This window comes from Manis javanica, chromosome 4, assembly GCF_040802235.1.
Source record: "Manis javanica isolate MJ-LG chromosome 4, MJ_LKY, whole genome shotgun sequence".
Taxonomy (NCBI): Eukaryota; Metazoa; Chordata; class Mammalia; order Pholidota; family Manidae; genus Manis; species Manis javanica.
Window position 1 is genome coordinate 8,056,110 of NC_133159.1, and position 24,368 is coordinate 8,080,477.

The window sequence follows — 24,368 nt, forward strand, 5'->3', positions numbered from 1 at the left end:
CATTCATTTATTCTTCCTCTGGCCCCTGAACATAAAAATGGGAGATGCCAAGCTGTTCACTGTAGCAAGTGGAAGAGGGGAGCAAGGGTGGACAGGGCCATGGCACCAAGAGGCCTGACCCATGAATGGGGTTCCGGCAGCACCTGCCACCTGGGGTTCCACCGATGAGTCACAATAACCCACGCTGGGGGCCACGTGGGAGAGAGAAAAAGGCCCAACAGTGTAGTGGGTCTTTAGCCAACACACAACCAGCCCAGCTGGCCAGGCAGAGACCCTCCTGCCCAGAGCTTAATTTTGGGGGGCCAGGTTCAAATGGGACAGACTTCTTATGTGGAGAAAAACCCATGGAGCCCTCTGCCTGCTGACCTGGGCCTACCTGCCCCGGCCTGAGCCAGGCCCCCCAGGCCTCAGCACTCTACCCACACACAGAAGGATTTTCTGTTTATTGTGGTGTTTTTCTCCCCACTCCCTCATTGTGGCTTATCAATGATGCAAGAGGAATAACACCAATTTCTTTAGGCTGTGTAATCCCCAAATCAGATTGGGGGGATTGCAAGAGGTGAGGTGACCTTGTACAGAGTTCCTGGAATGCCACCCAGTCCCGCCACCCGCCCTCCCGTTCCCAGGACATGTTTAGACAGATAATGCTAATTGTACTTGACACGTCCTCCTAAGGAGGCTGGGTCCTCTGCCTGCTTTCGCTGCCTTTGCTGGGCTGCCTGGACAGAGGGTGCCCACCGGGGCAGAGCCCACCCTACTGGACACAGGGCTCGGGTAGCGTTGAGCAGCTGGGGAGGGTTGCTCCATGGGCCGCCACCACCCATCTGACCCAGATAGTGAGAAGCCGGGGGTCTGCAGAGAGCTGGGTGGACTGAGACAGGGGGCAGTAGAGAGGAAGGGGGAGCCATGCCCAGATGGAAGAGGGGGCAGATGTTGGGAGAGTGGGAAAGGGAAGTTGGAGAGGTCAGGTAGATGAAGTGGAGGCCAAACAGTGCTGGGCCCCGGGGCAGGGGATGGGGACCCCAGGCCTCTGCTGAGGCGCTGGGCAGCCAGAGCTTGCATCCCAGCCGGCCAGCCCCGGGACCAGTGGGCATCATCACTGTCCTGTCCATCCCACACTCGCCTGCCTGCTGTCTCTCCAGGCACCCTGGCCAGCCTCCCTTGAACCCCCAAAGCCCCCCAACTCCAAAGCTCCAGTATCTCCCTTCCACCACCTTTTTCTCCCCTCCCATCCTCCCTGGCAACTGTGCATTTATTAATTCATGAGGCACTAATTAGTTCTTTGTTTAATTTTGTGTTAAACAGACTGACCGGAATGATAACGACTTGCAGCACTGTGTTGCTGTCCCCAACCACCCCTGTTTTCTGACAGCAAGGGAGCGCGGGAGACCGGAGCGCTGAACCCAAATCCCTCAGCAGTTGCACTTCATTAAGTCAAAATGTGACAAGAAGCTTAGAGAGCAACTTGCAGATCTGATCACACAGAACAATCGGGAGAAAACTTTCCCGGAGTTGTCGGAGGGGATGCTACCACCAGGACCGGGATGCGAACTGGGGTTCTGTCCTTCACCGGCCCCGGGGGCGGGTCTGGCTGCCAGGAGCAGGGAGGCTGTCTCTGGGTGGGGTCTGGGACACTGAGTGGATTCTGGAACCCCAGCGGGGGCCTGAGAAGTTCAACTTTATCTTCTTTTCTCACGAGGCATTCTGTCTCTCTCTGCCTCCCGCTGTCCCTGATGTCTGGCTCTGGCCTGTGTGAGTGAGTGCCTGGGCACACCCAAGGCCCAGAAGAGTCAGAAGGCTGCTTAAGTTAAGGAAGGATTCTGCAAGGCCAGGGGACATGTACAGAGTGGGAAAACAGAGCAGAGCGGGAGCCCCTATACTCAGAAAGCCTGGCGTGCAGCCCTTCCTGGTTAAGAAAGAGAAGTGACGTGCTCATGGGTCATGGCCAATGTAACCACTCCCTGCTGGCTGTCCAACCACCTGTCCATCCACCCACCCATCATCCATCTGCTCATCCCCTACCACCCACCCAACCATCCACCCGTCCTTCCAACGTTCATTATCCTAAGTACTCTGACTAGAAGACTGAGAACCACAGGGCTGAGTTCCGCACAGAGGTACATGGCAAATCAGAAACAGAACCAGAGCCTCGAGCCTCCAGGATGAGGTGGCTGACTGTAGGCAGGCAGCTGAGCTGACAGTGACAACAGCCTTGTAACCTGCTCCCTCGTGTCCGTGTCAAAAAGCAGAATCTTGGCCTCAGAGGTGTCACACCGCTAACCTCACTGGCCCGTGGCCAATGGCAAGGGTAAGGACAGGTGGAAGTGAAATCAAGCCCTGCCCCAGTCTACAGGCAGGGCCCTGCCTTCCTTTTACCTGATCCTAATCTCTGAAGTGTGGACCATGCCTTACATGAATGGGAACATGAAAGGGGATGCCTGCCCTCCCTCTGAAGGCCTGCCCAGCCAGCCCACAGGCCGAGGCAGGGAGTCGGCAGCTTCCTGAGGCTTTCCCCCAGCCACTTCTGAAGTGCAGTGGTCTCTCACCCAAGCCTGGCAGCCCTGGGATGGCTTCTGTTAATTTACTGTCAGGCTGCCTAAGCAAACCAATTAAAACTAATCATTAATTATAAAAGAGCGAGAAAAGTAGAAGAGAGAAATGAGGGTGAAAGACAGAGATGGGAAGGAGGCACAGAGGAAGTGGAAGAGAGAAGGAAGACTCAGAGGCCTGCAGGGCACTCCCGGGGGACTGTGGGGCTGGGGGCTGGAGGGACCAGAAGTTCCTGGGCACTCAGAAGTGCTGGGTGGGGGAGGGCAGGGAGGAGGCCAAGGCCATGGAAGGGGCTGCCACAGGAAAGGGGAAGAGGGACAGGCCAGGAGAAAGGGGGCAGGGGAGGAGAAATGGCAAGAAGCTGCTGTGACCAGCATACCAGGACCTGAAGAGCCTCACCCACCTGCAGTCCTCTCTGGATGGAGGCACCGACGGTCCAGGACCTGGCTTTGGAGTGTCCACCCCTGGCTGCATGGCCCCATAGTTACGAGGCGCAGCTGATTATGCAGCACCAGGCCAGGCTCCTGGTCCTAGACACTCTACCTGCTTGCCAAGCCTCTCAGGCCAGGGAGGCTGAGGGCAGCTGTCGGCTGCCCATCTACCCGCCAGCGCTGCCCTGCCCCCTCCCCCATCCTCGCACAGACCCTCTCCCTGGCCTGGCCCTTTCACAGGGGCTGAGGCCGTGTCAGGCAGCTCGGGGAGGGGGCAGCGCAGACAACAAGGGGCAGTGTCATGGAAACGGGCACTTTCCCCGAGAAATATTCTGTTTGGCCTCCTTCCTGCATTGAGGAGCTGTCAGGAGCCTGAGTGAGAGCCACACCACCCCGGGACCAGGCGTGACAAAACCTATTTTCTGCCTCAAATTTGATTGATTAAAAAACTTTTTAGGAAAACCATGTTAAAAGAGTGAAAAAAAAGAGAGAGATGGAGAGACTGAGAGAGAGAGAGAGAGAGAGACCGAGAGAAAAAGAGAAATGAGGAGGAAATAAAGAGAGTAGAAAGTGCTGCTGGGGGAGAGAAAGGCCACAGGCAGGCTGAGCAGTTACCCAGGCAATGACGCTGGGGATGCGAGTCAGTGGGGAGGCCGCAGCATAACCGGGCAAAACGGAAAGGTCAGAGGAAGCCCGAAACTTTTACACAGTGGTTAGCGGGACAATGAGAGGCTCGAGGGCCGAGATCCAGCAGGTGTCAGGTCTCCATGTGGTGGCAGCCAGGGAGGGGTGCAGGCCCCCGCCTCGGGGAAGAAACCTGATACTCCCAGGCAGGGGGTGGGCCTGCGGGGGTGGCTGCCCGGCTCCAGGAGTCAGAGCAGGCCCGAGGACCGGCTCAGGGTCGGGGTCCAAGCACAGTCTGGGCTCGAATTTGGCCAGAAACCTGAAATATCTGTACAAGGTCCAGAGGGAGGGTCTAGTATTTTGGGGGCAGGAAAGGGTTTTGCCACCTGTTCTCTCAAGTCCTGGCTCAGAAAACATTTTTAGTAAATAAGTAAATTAAAAAGCAGGGTGGTGCCCAGCCGACCCCATCAGCTTCAGGCCCTCTGGCTCACCCTCCTGGTCTCAGACGTCCCCATCCAGGCCCTTAGTCCCTCTGTGGGGTGCTGCCCTGCGTACCCTGGCTTGTCCTCTTTTCCCATCTGAAACTGAAACAGGCCTGGCCAGGGGCCTGGCTGTGTTGGGAGGCCCTGCCTTACTCTCTCAGGGCTCCATGAGAACAGCCAGCTTCCCCACCTCTCCTAAGACCCCAGAAGATGAGGAACACCTCCCGTTTCCCAGAGGCCCTGCCTGACCACTCCAGGTGGAGGTGCCTCAGATCTTCCCGGTAGGTCTCATCTTGTCCCCAAGAAGAGGGGTCCTGGTTGGTGGCTGGGTTTCTCCAGGGTACTGGGAGGGGTGCTTGGCAGGGTCCAATCCTGCCTTTGGCAGCTCAGGACTCAATGTGGGTGACATAGTGCTTCCCTGGACAGATGGGTACATTCTGCCAGACAAACACATAGAAAGACAACACCTGCCCTGGGCTTTGCCCTGCCCCACCACCAGAGGAAGTGACCCAAGTCTGACCCTAAGCAGTCATCAAGTATCCATGGAGCATGTACTGTGTGCATGACACTGTGCTAGGCACGAAGAAGATAAAACATACAGCCTATGGCAGCAAGATGGGGTTTGAATCCTGCCTCTGCCACTTACTACCATGGTATCTGCTGGGACAGGCTGCTTAGCCTCTGCAGGCCTCAGCTTCTTCAACTGCAAAGTGGAGTATGAGTATCCATCTCAAAGGCAGTTCATCCAGGACGTATTTCTCAAGTCCCTGCTATATGCTGGGTGCTGTCCTAGACCTGGGGAACTTGGCAAAACAAGACAGTCCTCACGGAGCTTCCATTCTCATGGTGGTTGTGAAAACCCACCAAAATCATGTACAGCACTGTGCTCTGGTGCATAGTAAGTGCTCGATAAATATCCCATTATTAGCTTTTAGGGCCCCTGCTGTTAAGAAGCCAGAGAGAGATCCAGCAATTCCACTCCAAGGTATGTAACCAAAAGAATGGAAAACAGAGACTCAAACAAAAACCTGAATGTTCACAGCAGCTCTAGTCACAATCACTGAAAGGCGAATACACCACAAAGGCCCACCCACTGATGACTGGATCAACAACATGTGACAGTCCACCCAGTGGAACATTACTTGGCCGTAAAAAGGAACAAAGCGCTGCTAACACACTGCAACATGGATGGACCTCGACAACACGATGCTGAGTTAAAGCCAGACACAAAAGATCACGTATTATAAGACTCCATTTATAGGAAAGGCCAAGAATCAGCAGATCCACAGAGACAGAAAGCAGATTAGTAGCCATGACCGGCAGGGGCCGGGAGGTGACTGCTCAGGGGTATAGCGTTTCTGACTGGGGTGAGGAAAATCTTCCAGGAACTAGACAGAGGTGATGGTTGCACAACACTGTAAACGTCCTTAATACCACCGAAGCATACAGTTTGAAATGGTAAATTTTATGTTGTGTGCATTTCACGACAATCAAGTGATACAGAATGAGAAGGGCAGCGGCAGCCGCAGCTGAGAAAAGGAGAGATGCTCTGTGGGGCAGCTCAGCATGGGTTTCAGGTAAGCCAAGCAAGGCGGTGGGGAGGTGAATCCCCATAATTTCACATGGGTTCTCTTTCTCTCAAATCCTCAAGAACGGCGTGCACTACCATCTGAGATACTCCCAGGCTCCACAAGTTGCTTCTGTGACCACTGAGGGAGGAGACAGTATGGAAAAGTGGCTCCATTGATGATGGGTCCCTTCGGATGTGCCACCCAGGAGCCAATGATCCTGAGTCCCTGATGCTTGTGTCCCCCCTCACACACACGGTGCACCTCCTCTCCGTGTGGATCCCAACATGTGGCCCCGCCTGTCCATCTCTGCCAGGCTCCCCAGATAACTTTTGCTGCTGCCCATGGTCTAATTGCCACAAGCTGCCTTCCAGACGGGGAGGGAGGCTCTGAGGCAATGACATCCCCACCCACAGGATCCTAAGGCTCCCCAAAGTCAGGGAGTTCCATTTCAAAGGGAAAGTCTGGGATAACCAGAGAGCCAGCCCCACCAAGCCCTCACCCCCAACCCTCCCACCTGCTCCTGAATGCGTGTGCGCACATAAACCCCTGCCTTGGCCCAGGAACTGTCAGGAGATCAACAAACAAAAGCTGCTTCTTGACAGGGAGTCATTTATATTTTAGCTTCGTTCCATTATCCTAACGAATCCTTCATCAGCAGATGCAATATTAACAGCAGAAAATCAGCTCATTACATCCGGGGGGATTTCATCAAGACGGCAATCATGTATGCAGCTCCCCAAGCCTTCAAGAGGCCAGTGTGGCTGTTATTTATTTATTTTGTTACTTATTTATTTAATTTTTTGGGTTCTTTCCACATAATTGCACCGCATCTCAGATCTTTAATAAATAATTTGTAGGTCCTGAACTGCAGACAGCTTTGCTCTCTGCCATGAGAGCCTGCATTAGCCAAAATATTTACCAATATTTAAAAGTCATTAGAATCAGGAGGGAAGTGGGGAGGGGGTATTCTGTTCTGGAAACAGCCTGGTTTGGGGAGAGATGCTTGGACCTCACCTCAGTCCTCCACCCACATCTCTTGGTCTGCGGGGAGCCCTCTGGACTGGCAGCTCCTGGCAGGTGGGCCCATGTCGCCTCCCTGGGCTCGTTTAGCTTGAGCAGAGGGATTCCTGGGAGCTCTTAGGGAAGCATGTGGCTATCTCTAAGATTTACTGTGGGTTTCTCATGGCTGACAGGGCCTGGCTGCTGCACAAGAGCCACTTGGTACAGGGGCCGGAAGCTTCACGGGCCTGAGCTGGAGCATCCTGTAGGGACAGCACTCCCTGGGGCCGCCCAGTGCTGGGGAGCTCAGCCAGGGAGACTCATGGTCTCCCAGCAGGACGTGGCTGTGCTGTGGCTGAGCGTGAAGGAAAGTCTGGCCTGTTCCTCTCAGTTTCTCAAGGTTAGGCCTCCAACTTCAAAGGAAAGGAAAGTTCAGTGGGTCCAGAAGGCAGACTTGTCCCCTTTTACAGATGGGAAAACCGAGATTCAACAACTGTAAGCTTTCTTGCCAAGGCAGCACAGTAGGAAAGGCATGCATGGTACCAGGATATAGACTCAGAGGCGGCTCTGCTGCGCCTCCGCTCCTTCCACCAGGCCTGAGCCTTCCAACAACAGAGCCCAGCCTTCTGAAAGCTCCCAGCTCTGACCCACAGGCTGAAGTGGCCACTGGGGCTAAGAGGACCCTCCCCCCGCCACCCGCAGCCACCACCACTGGGCTGCCCATGCTTTCACAGGTTTTTCCCAGCAGGGACTGGATTTCTGCCCAGACAGGAATGTGCTCCCAGGATGTCAATTCTAATCTCCCCAGCGCTCTGACAGAATTAAGCTCCAGTTTGTCCGACAACATCCCAAAGTTTCAGAAATCCAGGGCAGACTCTCTAATCAGGCTGCAGGACAAAGGTCTGGCCTGACCCTGTCACTTCCATTTACTCCTCCTGTCTGTCTGCCGGCTGCGGCCCTTCTGCAGCTTCCTCCACCCTCTGCCCTTCCCTGGCCAGCTCTCCTCCAAGCTCCCCTGTTTCTCCGCCCAGCACCTCCCTCTCCAAGCAGCCGGGCTAATCCTGTTGCTCCACCACCTAAAGCCAAGGACCTCCTGAGGCTGGCCGGCCGCAGCACTGACCTGCGGGCCTCACTTTGGCAGGCCTCCCTCCGGCCCCCTGCCCCCAGGGAGCACACGGGCCGGCCCTTCCTAGGCTCCAGGGAGGTGGTGCTCAGCGCTGGGTTGCTCTCCAACTCTGCTTACACTTGCCTTTGGCCAGTGGGACTCTGGGCTCCCTGTAACTGCCCCTGAAGCAACCTGGGGCCTCACCCAGCCTCCACCCTATTGGAGGGGTCAGTTTGTGGGCGCCGGAACTCCGTGGCCCCTCAGCCATGCTTGGGGACACCCATGGGGGCAGAGACCACCCCTCCTCAACCACCCCTGTGAGGCACCATGAGGAACACTGTGGGGAGGACAGCAGAAGCTGCTCTGAAGCCGGGGTGGGTGGGACCCTGGTGAGGACCCCAAGCCAGGGGGCTTTATTGGATGGTGGGGCCATTCGAAAGGGGATCAAGAGCCGGGGGCTGGACAGCAGCTGAGCCAGGAGAGGTGCTCCTGTGCAGCCAGAGGACAGACCCCAGGACGCTGGAGAAACAGGTGCCTCCTCCGCCACCCACAGCACCCAACTCACTTGCCTGCCACGTGGCTCACAGGGACCCAGAGTACTGATACCCCCTTGGCTTCCAGAGGAAGTCAGACGCACAAGCTGGTTGGAAGAGGCAAAACCTTTACGGCACATACAAAGGATCATGGCATAAAGCTGGTCTGCTCACATCAAAAGATTCTGGGGAGCAGAGGGCAAAGGGAGGGATGCGGACAGCTAAGCGGAGTCCCAGGGGCTGATGCACATGAGCCTGTGTAAATGATGCCAAATGGTGGGGGGCAGGAGCAGGGGCAGAGAGACACTTGGGGTGCAAAGCAGGCTCAAAGAGGAAGAAACAGAAATGAAAATGCCATTTTTCCCTTTTACTGATCCTTCAGAAGACACAAGAACTCTAGAAGGGCTGAGATAGGGGGCTCCCCAAAGCTGTCCAACTGCAGACAGCAAGAAGGCCCTGGGACGTTGCAGTCAGGCTGTAGTTACTGCAGCTTCCCGCTGTGGCCTGGGTGAAGACCTCACCCTGGGCCCAGAGTGCCCGCTGTCTCAAGCCTTTCCCTCCCCAGCTTCCTTGGCCACAGTGTATGGAATGGGGACCCTCTGTGGGAGCTGCAGTGAGGGGCAGCTCCCAGTCAGTCTCCATTGCATTCTGCGAGCCCCCTCCCTCATCCCCAGGCTGGCCCCGGCCGGAGGATTCACCCAGAGCCAGGATGGGCTGTGCCGGCACAGGGACCAGGACAGGAGACACAGCAGCCAAGGAGGACGACAGTTCTCTTTACCCAGCCCTTTCTCTGGAAGAATGAAAACAACTGTTGTACTTTTTAGCTAGTAACAGAAAAATCTACAAAGGCTACCAGTAGGGAGCAGAGGGCACCTGCCCACTGTGCCCATGCCCCCCGACTTCCCAATCCCCCCGAACCTGCTACTCTGCGTCCCTGCCCTCCATCCGCCTGCCTTCCCTCCCTTGCTGAGCTGGGTGTTGGTGAGACGTTGGTTTTTTTCCTTTTTTGCAATTTATCAGCAGATTGTGTGGAGCTGAGTGGTGTGAGCCTCACCCTGCTAAATAAAGCTTTGGTATTTCTGATAAAGCCATCAAATTCCTTATCACACTGACACAAAGTGCATTTAAAGAGACAGACACCCTGTCCCTCCCTCCCCACCAGCGCCCCCCTCTCGGTTCAGATTTCCAGCTGCTCAGGCTCTTCTGGATCAGGCACCAAGTACAGCCCCTGAGGATATGGCGGTGGGTGGGGTGACGGAGGGGGGCACCAAGGGGCTGGCTGCCCTCCCCCTCCGACTCGGCCGGCACCCTGACCAGGGATGCAGGTCCACAGGGAGTGGCACGTGCTTCCTGCCCCAGCTCTGGAACCAGAAGGGAGCTATCTATAGACATGTCCTACAACAGGGGATGTCCTCATAAACAGAACAATCCTCTGTCAGGACAACAGCCGGCAGCTGGAGGAAGAGCCCCATAAGCGGCTGGGCCTGCAGGGCAGCTCTGTTGCTGCGAACCCGCCCAGTCGCCTCAGTCACAGTAGCACCCCAGGTGCAGAGACAAGACTGAGAGGGGCTGACAGGCCCCCACGTCAGGCTGGAGTGCGGGTTCGGCAAGGCCCACACTCCTCTCACAGCCCTGTGAGGTGGGTAGAACTACCACCCCCTTTGACAGAGGAGAAAGCTGAGGGTAGCCCGAGGCCACAGCGCCAGTGGCCGGCCCAGCTGGGGCTCCAGCCCAGGCTGGCCAACAGCTCTGCTGAGTGAGACACTCTTCGCCCAACCGACTTGCAGAGCTTACCTCTAGGCTGAGCTCCCGTCCACCTCCCCATTTATGATCCCACAAAGACAGGCCTTCCTGTGCCTGCTCCCACCTCTCTGGCCCTAGCTTGGCAACCCAGGCCCTGCACCCACACACAGCCTGTTGGTTGAGGAATCAAATTTATTATTTTTAATTATTTTGATTTATCAAAGCAGCAGCTACAATCATATTAAACCAACTTGGCTTCTTGGCATTTAACAGATACAACCACCGTAGGACTCCCCCAGACTCCATAAAACACCCGGCCCGTCCACATTCTCCCAGAGGAGGGCACCCACGGCCCCTTCTCCAAGAACCCCAATTTGAGGACAACTAGGTCCCCCCACCTGTCTTCCCAGAAGCACATGCAGCTAAAGTCACTGAGGCCACAGTGGGAAAGGAATGAGCTGGGTGAAGCTGTCAGGTGCTTTGGGGAACAGTCACCTCCATCCCTCAGCCCAGGAGACCCTTCCACCGTCCTGACCCGAGCACACGCCCCCTCAGCTGGCATCTGCGGGATGTGCTCCACCTCAGGCACTCAACACAGAGGAGCCAAATTACTCCTCAGGCGCTGCCCACAGGAGGAGTTAGAGCCCTCTTTTTTCAAGGGAAGAAATGGAGGTGCATGAAGGGAGGTGATCTGCCTAGGGGGCATGGCTCATAAATACAGCCAGGCCAGAATCCAAACCATTCATTTAGAATGAAAAGCCCTCGTCCTCAATCGCACTTCACTGCTTTCCCCTTAGACCTGTGAGCAGTGTTCCTGCCCAAGTGCACTGGCTACTGGGAGAGGTGGCAGAAGAGAAAAGACCCTGCAGTTCAAGGTCATGGCCAGGGCTGCACTCACCAAGTATTTAGAATGTGGGTGCTGGGGAGAGGGGATCCTCAGTACCAAACCAAGAGGATGCCCGGGCCCACTCCCAGTCACAAGGAGAGGCTGTCCCACCTGAAAAGCATGGCAGGTGAGCAAATTCGCAGCTCAACCCAGGAGCTGGGCCACACCCTCAGGTATGGCCCTAGGAGTGCAGGAGCCTGTAGCACTGCTGGGGGAGAACTGGCAGGGTCTGAGAAGGGCGGGAATTCTAAGCAAAACTGCACACAAAGAGCATACAGGTGATTCTGCAGGGCTGGAACAGATACCTCTGAGACTCAAGGGCCCACAGAACCCACTGGGGTCAGCTCCCTGCCCCTCAGGGGAAGGCAAATCTTGTGAACACGGGCACGGCTTCTCAGTGGGGTGGTAGGAGGCAGCAGTGTAGAGGGACAGACTCTCAACATAAGACCTCTGACTTCACACACAAGAATTAGAGTTGGCTGCCATCAAACCAGGAGCCCCTGACCAGAGGCCCCACAGCCTGTGTGAAGAGCTTGGCTCTGGCTGCAAGGTCTGAACCAATGGGCACCGATGGGCATGGTATCTGGGCTCTCTGAGGTTGAGTTTCCTTATCTATCAAATGTGTGCAACGACAGTGCCCATTGCAGAGGCTTATGGCGAGGATTTGAGGAGACAGCGAGTGCAAAGCTCTTGGCAAAGCGTCTACACACTTTCCATGTGCAAAAAGGGGTGGCAGCTGTCATCGTCATCATCACCTAAACACTTCTCTAGCCAGGACATGGCGCAAGGAGTTGTACCTTTGGGCTGGTGATGGCAGGGAGACTGGGGAGCAAGTTGGATGTTGCTGACCAGCTTCCCTGCTCTGCTCCCCAAAGAGCCTGGGAGAGCTCAGAAATGCCTAAAGGAGGCTGTGCTGGGTGACACCGGCTAAAGCAGCTGACAAGGACCTTGAGTTTCAGGCAGGAGGGGGAACCAGGATGACTTGCAGTGGTCACATTTGCCTATCAAAACCTGTGCATTCACTCAGCTTTCCAGGGGACCTCATGCCCTAATATGGGCTCAGCAGCTTTCTGGGTTATTTCGAGTGCATGTGATAATGACTCCAGGCTTTGCTTCTACTGCCCCCAGAAAACTTTCCATCTGGGGAGAGGGAAAATGACTGGTGCAGGGAAGCCCAAGGTCAAAGAGGATGCAGAAAGTGGGCACAGATGGGTAAGCCAAGAGGAAAGGAGAGCAGGACGCTGGAGGACTAGGCTGACCCAGGGGTCAAGGTTAGAGACGGACGACAGAGAATGGGCAAAGCCAGCGGAGAGCTCCAAGACACAGGTGGGCACTGCCCCTGCCCTAGGGAAATGCACCCAGCAAGAAGCAACCGGGCCTGCAGTGTGCCTCCTGGCCCCCAGCTCTGGTGGGATCCCTTTTGCACAGGGGCCAAGCTGAGCTCCTGGGCCTTTCTTGGGCAACCAACCACCTGATGCCCAGAGGCCCCTTGGCTCCTGGATTTATTTAGGTATTAACGATCTCCTGCCCAAACTTGGCCCACCAACTCCAGGCCGTGCAGGGTTAACTCCAGCCAGAGGGGTCGGCCTTGCCTTTGCTCTTCCTCAATTTCTACTGCTCCCATCACCTACCTCCCCCACCCCCTGATCTTAGGAAAAAAAACCCATCAAAATAACTATTTTATGTCTCCAAATATGCAGATCATTTTCTTTAATGAAAGATGCTTGACGTCTCCGATCCAATTAATATGCAAATGCAGGAGAGGATTTATTTGTGACATTCTGTCTGGGTGAGAGAAAACAAAAAAGGCCTGTTAACCAAAACACTAATTGCTGTGACTGATTGTCACATATCATCATTTTCAGAGGATCTCCTCCATTCCCAGCTCTCAGGGAGCTCAAATCCAGGACTCATCCACGCAGCCATCAAGGAGAAACAGGGCGACCAGCTACCTGTCGGCGGGGCCCCTGCCCACCAGACCCTCGTCGGGCAAGGGGCAGGAGATCCCGCCTGGTTCTGGCCCCACAGGGTTGCCTGCTGACCTTCTCTGGGACTTGGCCAGTTCATCTCCCTTCCTAGGCCACTCTGAGCTGCGCTTCCCATAGACACTGACCCAAAGACCCACTGGAGGAGGCTCAGCACCCACGGGATCTGAAAGGCTGGAGGAGGCCTCGCAACACACCTTCCCACCTGGCTCTGAGCCACCTGCTTTTTTTGTCACCTGCTCCTAGGTGCTTGGAAGTTCAGGCGAAGCAGAGGGAGCCTCTCAGGGCCTCCCCATGACTGCCCTCCACTGTCTGTTCCCTTGCTTTTCCCACTGTACCTTTCACCTGGAGGTCTTCGCAGCACTTGTTGAAAGAAGCCACTCAGGGAAACTGAGGCACGGCATGACAAATCCCCTTAAAGATGACGCAGGGAGTCTATGGAAATGCTTGAGGTTGATGGGACATCACTGTGGCTGGACAGACACCTGCACGTCAGGCCCTTGCTTGTGACTGCACTGAAGTGGACAGGTCAGTAAGCCCAGCCTTGACCACCGTGAGTGACTCAGGACCGTGGGGCTTCCTTTTCCTTTAGGAAGAGTGGGGAAGGGAGTGAGTGTTCATGGGCATCCTTATTCCCTAAGGCCAAGGGGGAACTGGAAAATACACATTTTGCTCAAGATACCAGGTAAAGGACAAGAGGGTTCTGGATGCCACACAGTCCCAAACTCGGGGCCAGCAGATGAAAGAAGATTCGATAAAGCAGCCTTCTAGCCCACACCGTGGCCGGCAGACAATGGAGACGAGGGCACAGACTGGGCCCTGGGAACTTGGATGGTTGATCTCTTACCACTTGAGCTCAAACATTCTGGGTGCTCCAAGGTGGCCTCTTCTACCTTCCTGCCTCTCCCAGAACTCCCCAGAGTTTCTAAGGGCCTTTGAAGACTGGGTGACAGTGTAGGCAAGGCCCAGCAGCCACAAGGGTCCCTGAAACTCTCTGTTGCGCTGGGCCGACTGAGGGCATGGTGGGGGCTGCATCTTGTGGGATCACTCCCACTGAGGGTCAGCAAAGCAACAGCCATCTAGTGGGCACTGGCATAGATCGGCTCCAAGGCTACCCGCAGCAGGGCCTCCAGCAACCCCACCACGCTGCTCCAGGAGGAGCTGGGCCCTGGCAGCAGGGCAGACACTCCCCCCTAAGGCCTGCCCCCGCACCCTGGGACAGGCTCCACCGATGCCATGAGGGGGAGCTTGGAAGCCTTCTGGGAAGAGCACAGCCCTGGCCCCAGTCCCGCCGGGAAGCGGGTGAGCTGGGTCTGCCTCTCTGTCTGCTGCTCACCTGACTCACGCCCACAGCACGGAACACCAATGGCCAACGGGGTGCACGTGGGTGCAGACGGCGGGTGTGTGTTGGGGCACCAGGAGCCGAAGGGGAAGGCGGGTGGCTGGGGAGCGGCAGTGGGCGGCTGGTCAGCCTAACAGTGCTCCAGCTGTCGGCCCACAGAGTGAAGGCTCCTCCCGGGAGTGTGGGACGAGAGGAGGGGTCCTGGGGAACACTGCGCCTGTCTTTCCCTGGCTGGAAGCACCCACTTTCCCCGGCTTTGCTTCCCGCCGTTAGCCAAGTAAGACAGGGCAGGCCTTGCTCCTGCCTTGCTTGTGCCCACCTTGAGGGCAAGCCTGGGGGCACTGGGAAACACGGATGTGGTCTCACTGTGCCATGAATTAGAGCCCTTAAAACACACCCATCTGTGCAGGAAACCCTCCCGTAAAACAAAGGAGTAGGTACCTGTGGCTCTGAACAGTCTATGGAAGCCAGCTGCCTGTCACCTGCCATGCTCTCCACTGCCTCACCCATCCCCTGGTGCCCATCCTGGGAGCAGCACATGCCTCATCAGACATGGCAGTCTAGGGTATGGAGGGCATGATGAGCAAGTCAGAGTCAGGGAGACCAGCGTCCCGGCACTGGGCAGGGAAGCCCTGTACATTAAAGGCACCCTTGCCACAGCTTAGGGGGAAGGCCCAGACCCCAGGACACCAAACTGGAACTCCCTCCCTCTCTCCCTCAGTCTTCCCTGGCCCTGTCTCCCACTTTCTTCCCTGTGGTTCAGGCCCTCCAGGACCCGATGCCTAGAAAACCCATCCCACTGTTGCATTTTCCCTTCATTTCATCTGGCAACCTGGTTACTCTCATAGTCTGCTTTATGCTACCCATCTCAGGTGGCCACTGGGCTGCCTCAGACTCATGCACCCCAACCCCAAAGCCCTGCTTCCCAGTGTTCTCCTCAAATCCAAACTACATCAACATGTGTCAACTCCAAACTCACACCCAGCCCTAGCGTCTGCCTGAGTAGCCCAGATCACTCAGGTTCTTGGTGCAGCAAACCTAGAATCTGTTCCCAAATCTGGGACCTTGGGGCTCTTTCCCCATGGGGCACTTTCAGAGACATGAAACAGTCCCCCCATCTTTGCTGAAAGGGGTACAAGGTTAATGCCACACCAGCTTTAAAAATACCCCAGCATACAATCCACAGGGTTGCAGCAAAGGCCACGTGGTCGGAGCCGGACTATAAATAACCAGCAAATCATTTCCCAGAGACATGGCCCCCTCCTCAGCACCAAGAACCTTTCTGAGGAAATCAAAGTGAACACAACTGTTACCAAGTCACTACTAAAATATTTACCAGCCTGGCGAAGAGCCGAAGGTGCCTTGGCACTGAGTGTTTGCTTATTTACAAGGCTGTTTTAAAGGGTAGAAAGCAAAATAAGGTAACCTGGGCTATTAAATGGAGGAGGCCAGGTGGTACCGACCAGCTGTCAGCTGTCCCAGGCACACTGGGAGCCTGTGTGGCACCGGTGGAGATTCCCCCCAAATGGGTTGGAAGCGTGAACAGACAGGCTCCAGAGCTCAGAGCTAACCCAGCTAGTAGGGGCAGGGGCTGCTGCCGCAGGGGCAGAGAGAGGCGCTCCTCTTCCAGCCCACACCACCGGGCCAGGCACCAGTGCCCAAATGCCCCTGGCCTTCTGCATCCTCACTCAGAAGGGTGACCCGGGGCACTGCCCTGTGCACAGCGGGGACCCAGGTAGGGTGAGGAGAGCAGGTGGGAGGCCCCCAGAGGATGACACAAGGGGGACAGATGGGGGGCCTGGGAAAGAGACCCCACTCAAGTGTTGTCTTCCTTTTCTTCCTCTTTCTTTGAAGTTCCCTTGTGGTTTGAATTTAATTTTGATTTTCTCAACTTTAGCAGATTGGAGTTGAAATAACCTACAAATTACTTAATGTGTTGTAAATCTGGGGGAATTCGGGAGTAATGGGGACCACATGTTGGCTGGGAGGAGGCCCACAGAGGGCTGAGGGAAGGCAGTCCTCGCAGACACGCAGGTGGCCGTCCCAGGCAGGGACGCTGGATGCCGGTGCTCCCCTGAAGGAGGGAGTTGGGGCTCCCCTAGGGGAGGCGGTAGGATTCTGAGCTGGCCAGGGAGCCCTGGATGAGCACAGCAAGAATGTGTCAAGACCGTGGACTGACCAGGTCGCTGCCTGGGGCAGCCTGGTGACCGGGGATAGGGGACAGCCAAGTAGGCCTCCTGCCAGCCTCCTGCCAGGCCCCTGGGCTGCGCCAGAGCCACCGTGCTGGCCTTGCTCCCCTCTGGCCTCCCTCTGCATGTGTGTGGCTGTCAGCTGAGCTCCTACCTCCCCCCACCTCCCGCCCTCCCTCTTCAGCAGATTTCTCTCAAGTACTAAGCCATATGGTTCCAGTTAAGCTCCATATTTTTCCTTGTCGATTGAAGAGACACACTTTCCTCTTTGCCAGACAGTTTGCAGATTGCTCTGTTGGCTCAATTTCTTATTGGATTTCTCAAAAAACCTGACATTTTAAATTAATTTACAGCCACAACAAAAAGAGTTCAGAATTTTAATGGTGTTGTAAGTAATTTTTAGGTAATCCACTCCAGATTTTGATATTAACCTTTGAAACTTGAGTTCATTCAGCTACTATGTTACAATACCCAGTCAGATTCCAGGCCTGGGGGAGGCCAGGCTGGGGTAGCAAGCAGAAGCAGGCTTCGGGGGAGCCCATTCTGCCAGGAAACCCCAGAGGGGTGGTGCCCAGGGGAATCCTGGACCCGTGAGTGAGAGTGACAACTGGGAGGGGAGGGGATGACAGGGGGTCTGCAAGAAAGCAGGCCAGGTGTTGAAGAGTAAAATGTGGGGGCACGGGGGTCTGCTGAATGTTCTGGAAGGACCAGCCAGATTCAGCAGGAGGGCAGCATCTCCAGGGGCCCTCCATAGCAAGAGCGGGGCTCGAGGCATGTGACAGGCTCCACCTCAGTGCACCAGGAAATAATAATAATAGTGGAAATAATAATGATGACAGCTCACATTTGCTGAGCACCCACTGCACGTCAGGCAGTGTATTAAGTGCTTTACATACATTATCTCGCGGACTCCTGGAAACCACCTATGGAGCAGCTCTTAGTGCCGCCACCACTACTACTACCACTGACGTTGTTAATGTTTATTGAGGGCTTACCTCGTCCCAGGCAGGGCAAAGCCCTCTATATCCACTTCTCATTACAGAGTAAGAGAAACCCTAGAAGGGAGATGCACTATTCATATCCATATTTTACTGAGAAGGAAATGAGGCTCTGAGAGGTGAAGTCAGGTCTCCCCTACCCAGATGCTACTGACCAGCATTCAGAGCTCTGGCACCCCATCTTTCTCTGACTCACCCCACATCTTGTTTTCTCGGTTCTCCTTTCACAAAATGCTAGAGTATTTATCACTGCCTTGGTCTTCCTGGCTGGAGCCAGAGGGAGGTGGTGAGGAGGTGTGGCCCTCCAGGCAGGCCAGGCTGGGGCCTGTCGAGGATGCCACCTCTTCCTCATGCTGCCCCAGGCTCGGCTGAAGGCCGCACGCCAATCCGGACAGAGGAAACTCCGGGTATGGGGAGCGGAGCCCTCGCCAACGTCTTTACTAGGCTCTGGCACGGAGCGGCCTCTGCCTGGGTACGGTGCCAGCTAACTACACCAGCAGATTGTTAGCATTCCTTTCCTGCAGGAGCTTCCCAGGCACCCAGGAAAGGAGGTGCAAAGATGGGGCCCAGCCAAGGCCACTGCAGTCCCTGGAGGGTCCTCACTTCAGCAGTGACCCAGGGCTCTGAGGGGAGGTGAGTGAGACTCTGGACAGGGGCTGCCGAAACCAGGGAGTCTTCCCTAGCCTTCTTGTCTTGGGGGAGAATGGTTCAGGGGGTGAGTCCGCCGCTGCCAAGCCCGCTGAGATGTCATGTAAATAGCACTGGATGGGGCCTCGGGCCAGCTTCCCCACCATCAAGGGGAAGGACACAAGAGAGAGCTGATGGCCAGAGGGCTGGAGGGCAACTGCAAAGATTTTTGCTGTGCTGACTCCGGGGGCAGACAGAGCCCCAGAGTGGTGAGCCGAAGGACTGGGGGCTAAAGTGGAGGCAGAGGGGAGCCTGGGTCCACAACAGTTCCAGGCCTGGAGGGAGCTCAGTGACCAGGCTGTCACAAGGAGCTGCAAAGCCAGAGACATGGGGCAAATGTCTTCAAGACCAGTCCCCGGCCCACAGTACACGAAGTAGCCCTGGAACCCCATGCTATGGCCAGGTCATCTGTCCATCCATCCATCACAATTATCCGCTGTTTGCTATGGGGTGCCAGGTTTGTACAAGGCCTTGGAAGATCAGAAAAAAATCCAGCCTCCCAGAAACACAGACACAAGAACCTCAGTTCTTTTACCCCCAGGTTCAGCATGGCCCAGCAGCGCCTAAGCTGACTCAGACCTGGTACCTACTCTCTGAAGGGTCCCCTTCAGTGCTCCCCTCAGGCCCCAGGTCAGATGAGGAAAATCTCCCCGAGTGTGCTGGGAGCCATGGTAGGAACTTTTGTCCTCTCACCACCCACCATGGAGAAGAGGGCTCAGAGCCCTCAATTTCAGGGGGACCGGTGGCCCTGAGAAATGAAGTCTGGGCTGAGAAACTGGCCTTTCCTCCTTCCTGATCAGAGTCCTCAGAAGGGCCAGGCAGCAGCTGCCAGGCCTCACCCGTGCCCAGGCTGTGCAGACCTCAGAACCTGTGGCGCCCCTGGCTAGTGGCCAGGCAGCATGTACGAGTGTCAGAGGGAGAGGGAGGGAGGAATCAGGCTTTCTGAGCCCCCGGCTCTGTGCCAACACATGGAAGGTTGAACTCACCCCTGGCGGAGTGCCACGTGCCCAGGGAGTGGACATCTGCTGGCATGGCATCATATGAAGAAAGAGGGGTCCTGCCACTGCCCATCACCCCCCAGCTTCCCTAACACATCATGGGTGTAGGCCTGCCCCTTCCCTCATGGCACTGAGCTCGGGGCCCCGAAATGTCCCCTTGGCGCCATGCCCATCACATACCGTGGGCCATCCCCATTGGCACCAGGCCGCACATGGAAGGACTCAGACACTCTGCTGGCCTCTAGCCAGGCCTCGAATGGCTCTCCCTGCTGGCTTGAGGCCATAAACTGGGCATCTCTGGGTTGGAGCCCACAGCACCATCTATTCACTCTAACTGCCCATAGGACTGCCCTCCCTCCCACTGTGCCCACAAACAACCACGTTCTGTCATTTATGGACCACAGGAATATGCCAGAAGCCTTTGTGTAAATTAGTTGTGATGTACGAACATGTAAAAATTAAAATGAATGTCCTACCCCTCTGATCACTGGGACAATTCTGTCCAACTGATCAAATTTTCATTTGTGTTCCCATTGGGGGCGCAAACCCCAGAAACTTTGTGAATTGTTTCCCTCCTCAGTTGTCTTCTGGCCTCTCGCTCTTTCCAAGTCTTTCTTTCTTAGCATTTTTTTTTTTATTATTTTATTTTTTATTTCCCCCTCTTGGTCAGGTTAAAGCGCTCCTGAGGGGTGATTGACGGGGGTTGCCATGGAGACCCTGGCTTGAAAAAAAGCCTCGTTAGTTGCCAACTCTGTGTGTTGTTGTTTTACAACTGTGACCGACCGTCACATGAGAGGGGGGACAGCTGGGGGCCGGGCAGCACAAAGGGGAATGGCTTTTTAATGGAGTGCCTGGCCAGCGCTTGAAGACTCAATAAAGAGTAGCTGGTGAGTCCCCTCGCTGGGCCAGGCCCAGCATACGGGGGCCTGAGGCCCTTTGTTCCTCAGGAGCTGGGATGGGAAAGTTGGGAAAACCAGCCGCTGAGAGGTGAAAACAAGAGGCCTTCCCCCACCGCTCGCAGGACAGCTATTTTCTCTCTCTCTCAGGGTGCCCGGATCGAGGGGACAAAACCCAGTGTCTTGGACAGGCTGCCATGCTGGGGGAGGTGGCCAGGAGGCAGCTGGGGGAGGTGGAGGGAGGAGAAGGGGCTGCAGGCCTGCCTCTGTCTCCTGCCCCCCATGGCCTTCAGCGTGAAGGCAGGTGGCTGATGGGAAACTGGGCCACCGCGGGGCAGGAGCAAGGGAAGCCCAAGCTCAAGACAGGCCTGTGCCCTAATGGGATGCCAGAGGGCTGTGGGAGGGTTTTCTGAGAGTGGGTGAGGTTCCACAGGAGTGATTCAGCCACGGGCCAGGGGAGGGCTGGCGCCCAGACATGCGGCCTGCAGGGTGGTTCAGTCCTTCTCCCTTGGCCCCACGAGGAACCCCCTGCTCTCTCCCCAGGGCAGCTCCAGCCGGGCCCTGCCGATGCACAGAAGCAAAGGGAGCCGGGAGGAGGGGCTGAATCAGGCCAAGAACTTAGCCCTTTCTGAGGGTGGAAACCAAGGGCAAGAGCCAAACACTTTTCTTCAATCCCAATCACAGAAAGAGAGACAGAGACAAAGCAAGAGAGAGACCGGAGTGGCTCGGGGTAGTGGTTTTCAGAGTATGGTCTGCGGGCCTCTGGGGATTCCTGAGGCCCTTTTCTAATAATACTAAGATGCAATTCGCCTTTTTCGTTATGGTGACATTGGCACTGATGGTGCCAAAGCTACAGTGGATAAAACTCCTGGAGCCCCAGTACAAATCCCAGCAGTGTGCGGGCAGACACCATGCTCTCCATCCACTGCCCTGCACTTTCCATGAAAAAAAGCCACATTCACTTAAGAATGTCCTTGATGAAGCTATAAAAATTATTAATTTTTATTAAATCTTGACCCTTGAGTACATGTCTTTTTAATATTCTGAGGGATGAAAGAGAAGTACAGGTAAAGTGCAGCTGCTATTTTCAAGTCCAATGCTTGTCTCGAGGAAATGTGCTCATGTGACTGCGTCAAGAGCTGAACAAGCTGCTTTTTGCATGTAAAACACCATTTTTACTTGAAAGAGTGACTAACAGACAAACCATGATTTTTCAGATTTGTGTATTTGGCAGAAACTTTTCTCACAAGTGAACAAAGTAAGACTGTCGCCAAGGGGAAAAAGAAACCCAACAATATTCTTTGCCAATGACAAAATCTGAGCTTTCCAGCAAAATTTTGACTTTCGGAAAACACTCTGCCACTGTGACTTTGACAGCATCCTAAAACTAACAATTTTTCTGTTGAGATGGGTGATGTTATGAACGAATGTCATTTTTTTATTATCACATAATGAAATGTGTCAACATTTGGAAGATCTGCATTCCTCAGTGAGCCAGTATTTTCCAAATGACCCATGCGTGAGGTTACAAAACCACGCATTGGGGAAGGATGCATTCAGAGTGCAAAGACCGAAGGGTTTTAAGGTCACAGGTACACAAAGTTCACTGATGTGGTTTCAGACTCCACACGGCAACCGACCTTCAAGAAACACCACTCGCTGAGTTTTAGTGTAGTATCAGAGGAGAATATCCACCATTATCCACAACGGCTATTACGATAGTCCTCCCTTTTCCAACTACACATCCTTGGGAAGCTGAATTTTCTTCGTAGACTAAGCAAAACAATATATCAGCAAAGATTGAAAGTAGAAGCACTTCTGAGAGTCCAGCTGTCTTCTGTCAGAAATATAAAGCAATACCACTCTTCTCACTACAATTTTATTTTGGAAAATACAGCTATTTTCATAAAAATATGTTCTCACATTAACATGTAATGGGATTATCGCTGTTAGCCTTAAATGAGTTAGTAAGTTTTAAACAATATTTCTCAACTTTAATTCCTAATATGGTAAATATCGATAGATATGACCTACATAAGCCAAGGCTCTTTGGGACCCTGTGCACTTTTTAAAAGTGTAAAAGGATGAGATTAACATTTTGAGAACCACTGGCCTAGGGCAGAGGGTAGAGAAAGAAAGAGGGCAGAGAATACGTGTTGTCAGGCTTTGTGAGCAGAGGGAGAGTAAGGGGAGGCCACTTTTGCCTGTGGCTCGAGCAGGGTCTGGCCTGTGGGTTGGCAGCCCAGGAGTGCTGCGGGGTAACAGGGCCCTGCTCCACTGCCCCATCAGAATGTGAAGATGGTGCTGGGGTTGCCCAAGAATTTAGAGCCGAACAGGGATTCTTGCCACCAGTGTGCAATTCACAGAATGCCCTGGGCCCCTTCCCAGGGACATGCTAATTATCTTCCCCCACTGGTCCCTGTGGGTAACCAGGCTGGAAATGAGCAAAGATGGGCTCCAGCTCACTTTCTGTACTTTCCGAGAAAACCAGCTGGTCCTTGGTCCCAAGCCTAGCTCTAGTGCAGAGATGTGGAATTTTCCAGGAAAACTTCAAAATCATCACTGAGAGGGGAAACTGATCTTGAGGAGGAGAAAGACAAGAAAGGCAGGCCAGGTTTCTCAGGGATGCCTAAGCACAGGGGGCTGGGGATGGGGAAGCCGAAGCTATGAGTTTTCACCTTACACACAAAGTCCTCAGGATGGCACCCAAATTTGACCTGGAGTGCGAGGTCACCCCTTCCTCCACAAACCCTGTGGCTTCTGCTGAGCGCAGCATCTCAGAACATCCGACAAGCCAAATACCTGCATCCAGAGTCCCTGATACCTAATACCACTAGGAGGCTCAGGATGCGGGACCCTACCGGTTGCACCTTCACATTCACCCACCCGACAGATGCATGGAGAGCTGGCTTTGTACCAGGCAGCACATTACATGCCAGGGGTCCGTTAGGGACAATGGCAGAAAGCTCTCTACCCACACAGGTCTCTGTTCTCAGAGAAGTAACCAGGCACTCTGACTGCAAAGCTGTGAGAACACGGAGAGAACCCTAAATCAGTCTCAGGCATTCTGGGAAGGCTTCTGGGAGCAGGTGGCACCTGGAAGACCTGCTCAGAAGAAACAGTACAGTGTAGGCAGGAGGAGCTTGGACTCCAGGGCCAGATCTGGGTTTGAATCCTACTTCTGAGCTCTGTGATCTCCAGCCTTGTCCCTGTCTCCTTTATAAATCAGAGATGATATTAGGACCTGCCTCATTGGGTTGCCAAGGGATTAAGTGAAAAAATGCAGGTAGAGAGCATGAGACAAGGCTTGGCACATAGGAAGCACTCAATAAATGTTAACTGTTATGTTTATAACCATGCAAGGTCCTATTCTCACCTGTCAGGTCCACGTTAGTCACACCCATAGACGGGCCGACACCAGGCCGAGCTGCCAGCCTGAAGCAGGAGCACTGATAGACCCCTGGCCCTACCAGCCTGGGCCCCAACCCTCTCTACAAACCAGGTGCACAGGGGATGGGAGGGGACAGCCCCAGGGCCTGGTCAAGCAGACAGGCAACAGGCAGAGGTGGCAGCTGCCCACCTCTGACAGGCCTGTGGAGTGCTGAGCTCGACTCGGTGCTGATCTTGAGAAGTGTTATCTTCCAGCTCAGAAACTCCAAGTCACCTGCCTGGGAAAAAGCAGGGAAAAAAAATCCCACGGCCGTGCCCTCCCCTGGAAAAAAAAAATTCTAGGAAACAAAATACAACGACATCTTTTTATTTTGTTTTTTTCGGTAATTATACTAAAGATGAAAAACTCATAATAAACATCTCCCAGTCCCCACCTGCTAACAGTAATTATAATAGACTCAACAATAAATGGTAAAGCAGGGCAGAGCTGCATCTCGGGAATTCTCTAGGGCATGTGGATTAGCTCGGAAAGCCTGAATGATTAAAATACACTAATTAAAATTTTGTGTTCCTTGGTAACTCGTCTGCCTGGGCCCCTGGTGTTGGCAAAATGGGAATTAACGTGACAAAAGCAACACAGAGGGTTTTTGTTTTAAATAAAGAAAAAAAAGAGAGAGAGAAGGAGAAGGGAAGATCTATATAAACAAGTTAGACACCACGAGAAAAGAAAGACAAGGTGGTTTTCTCTTTTTCTACCTGGAGCACCAAAATGTTTGGGACAGGAAAGTGTAAGGGAAAGGGTCCAGGCCCTGGAAGGAAGTCCCTTTGCCTGCTCCGGGGTCCAGGGGTGGGGGTACACAGGGAGCATGTGTCCAGGGTGTCACTGTTTAAAAATAATCACTGGAGAGAACAGGGGAGAGGGAGGGAAGTGGGGGCGGCCGCGCCCACCCAGTTGGGCT

At 54.5% G+C, this 24,368-nt stretch overlaps 1 protein-coding gene across 4 annotated transcripts in view; it reads right to left on the reverse strand.

Moving 5' to 3' along the window:
- The window catches only part of CASZ1 (castor zinc finger 1), a 144,222-nt gene that overhangs the window by 66,347 nt on the left and 53,507 nt on the right, over window positions 1-24,368 (reverse strand). The gene's annotated exons all lie outside the window — the stretch shown is intronic.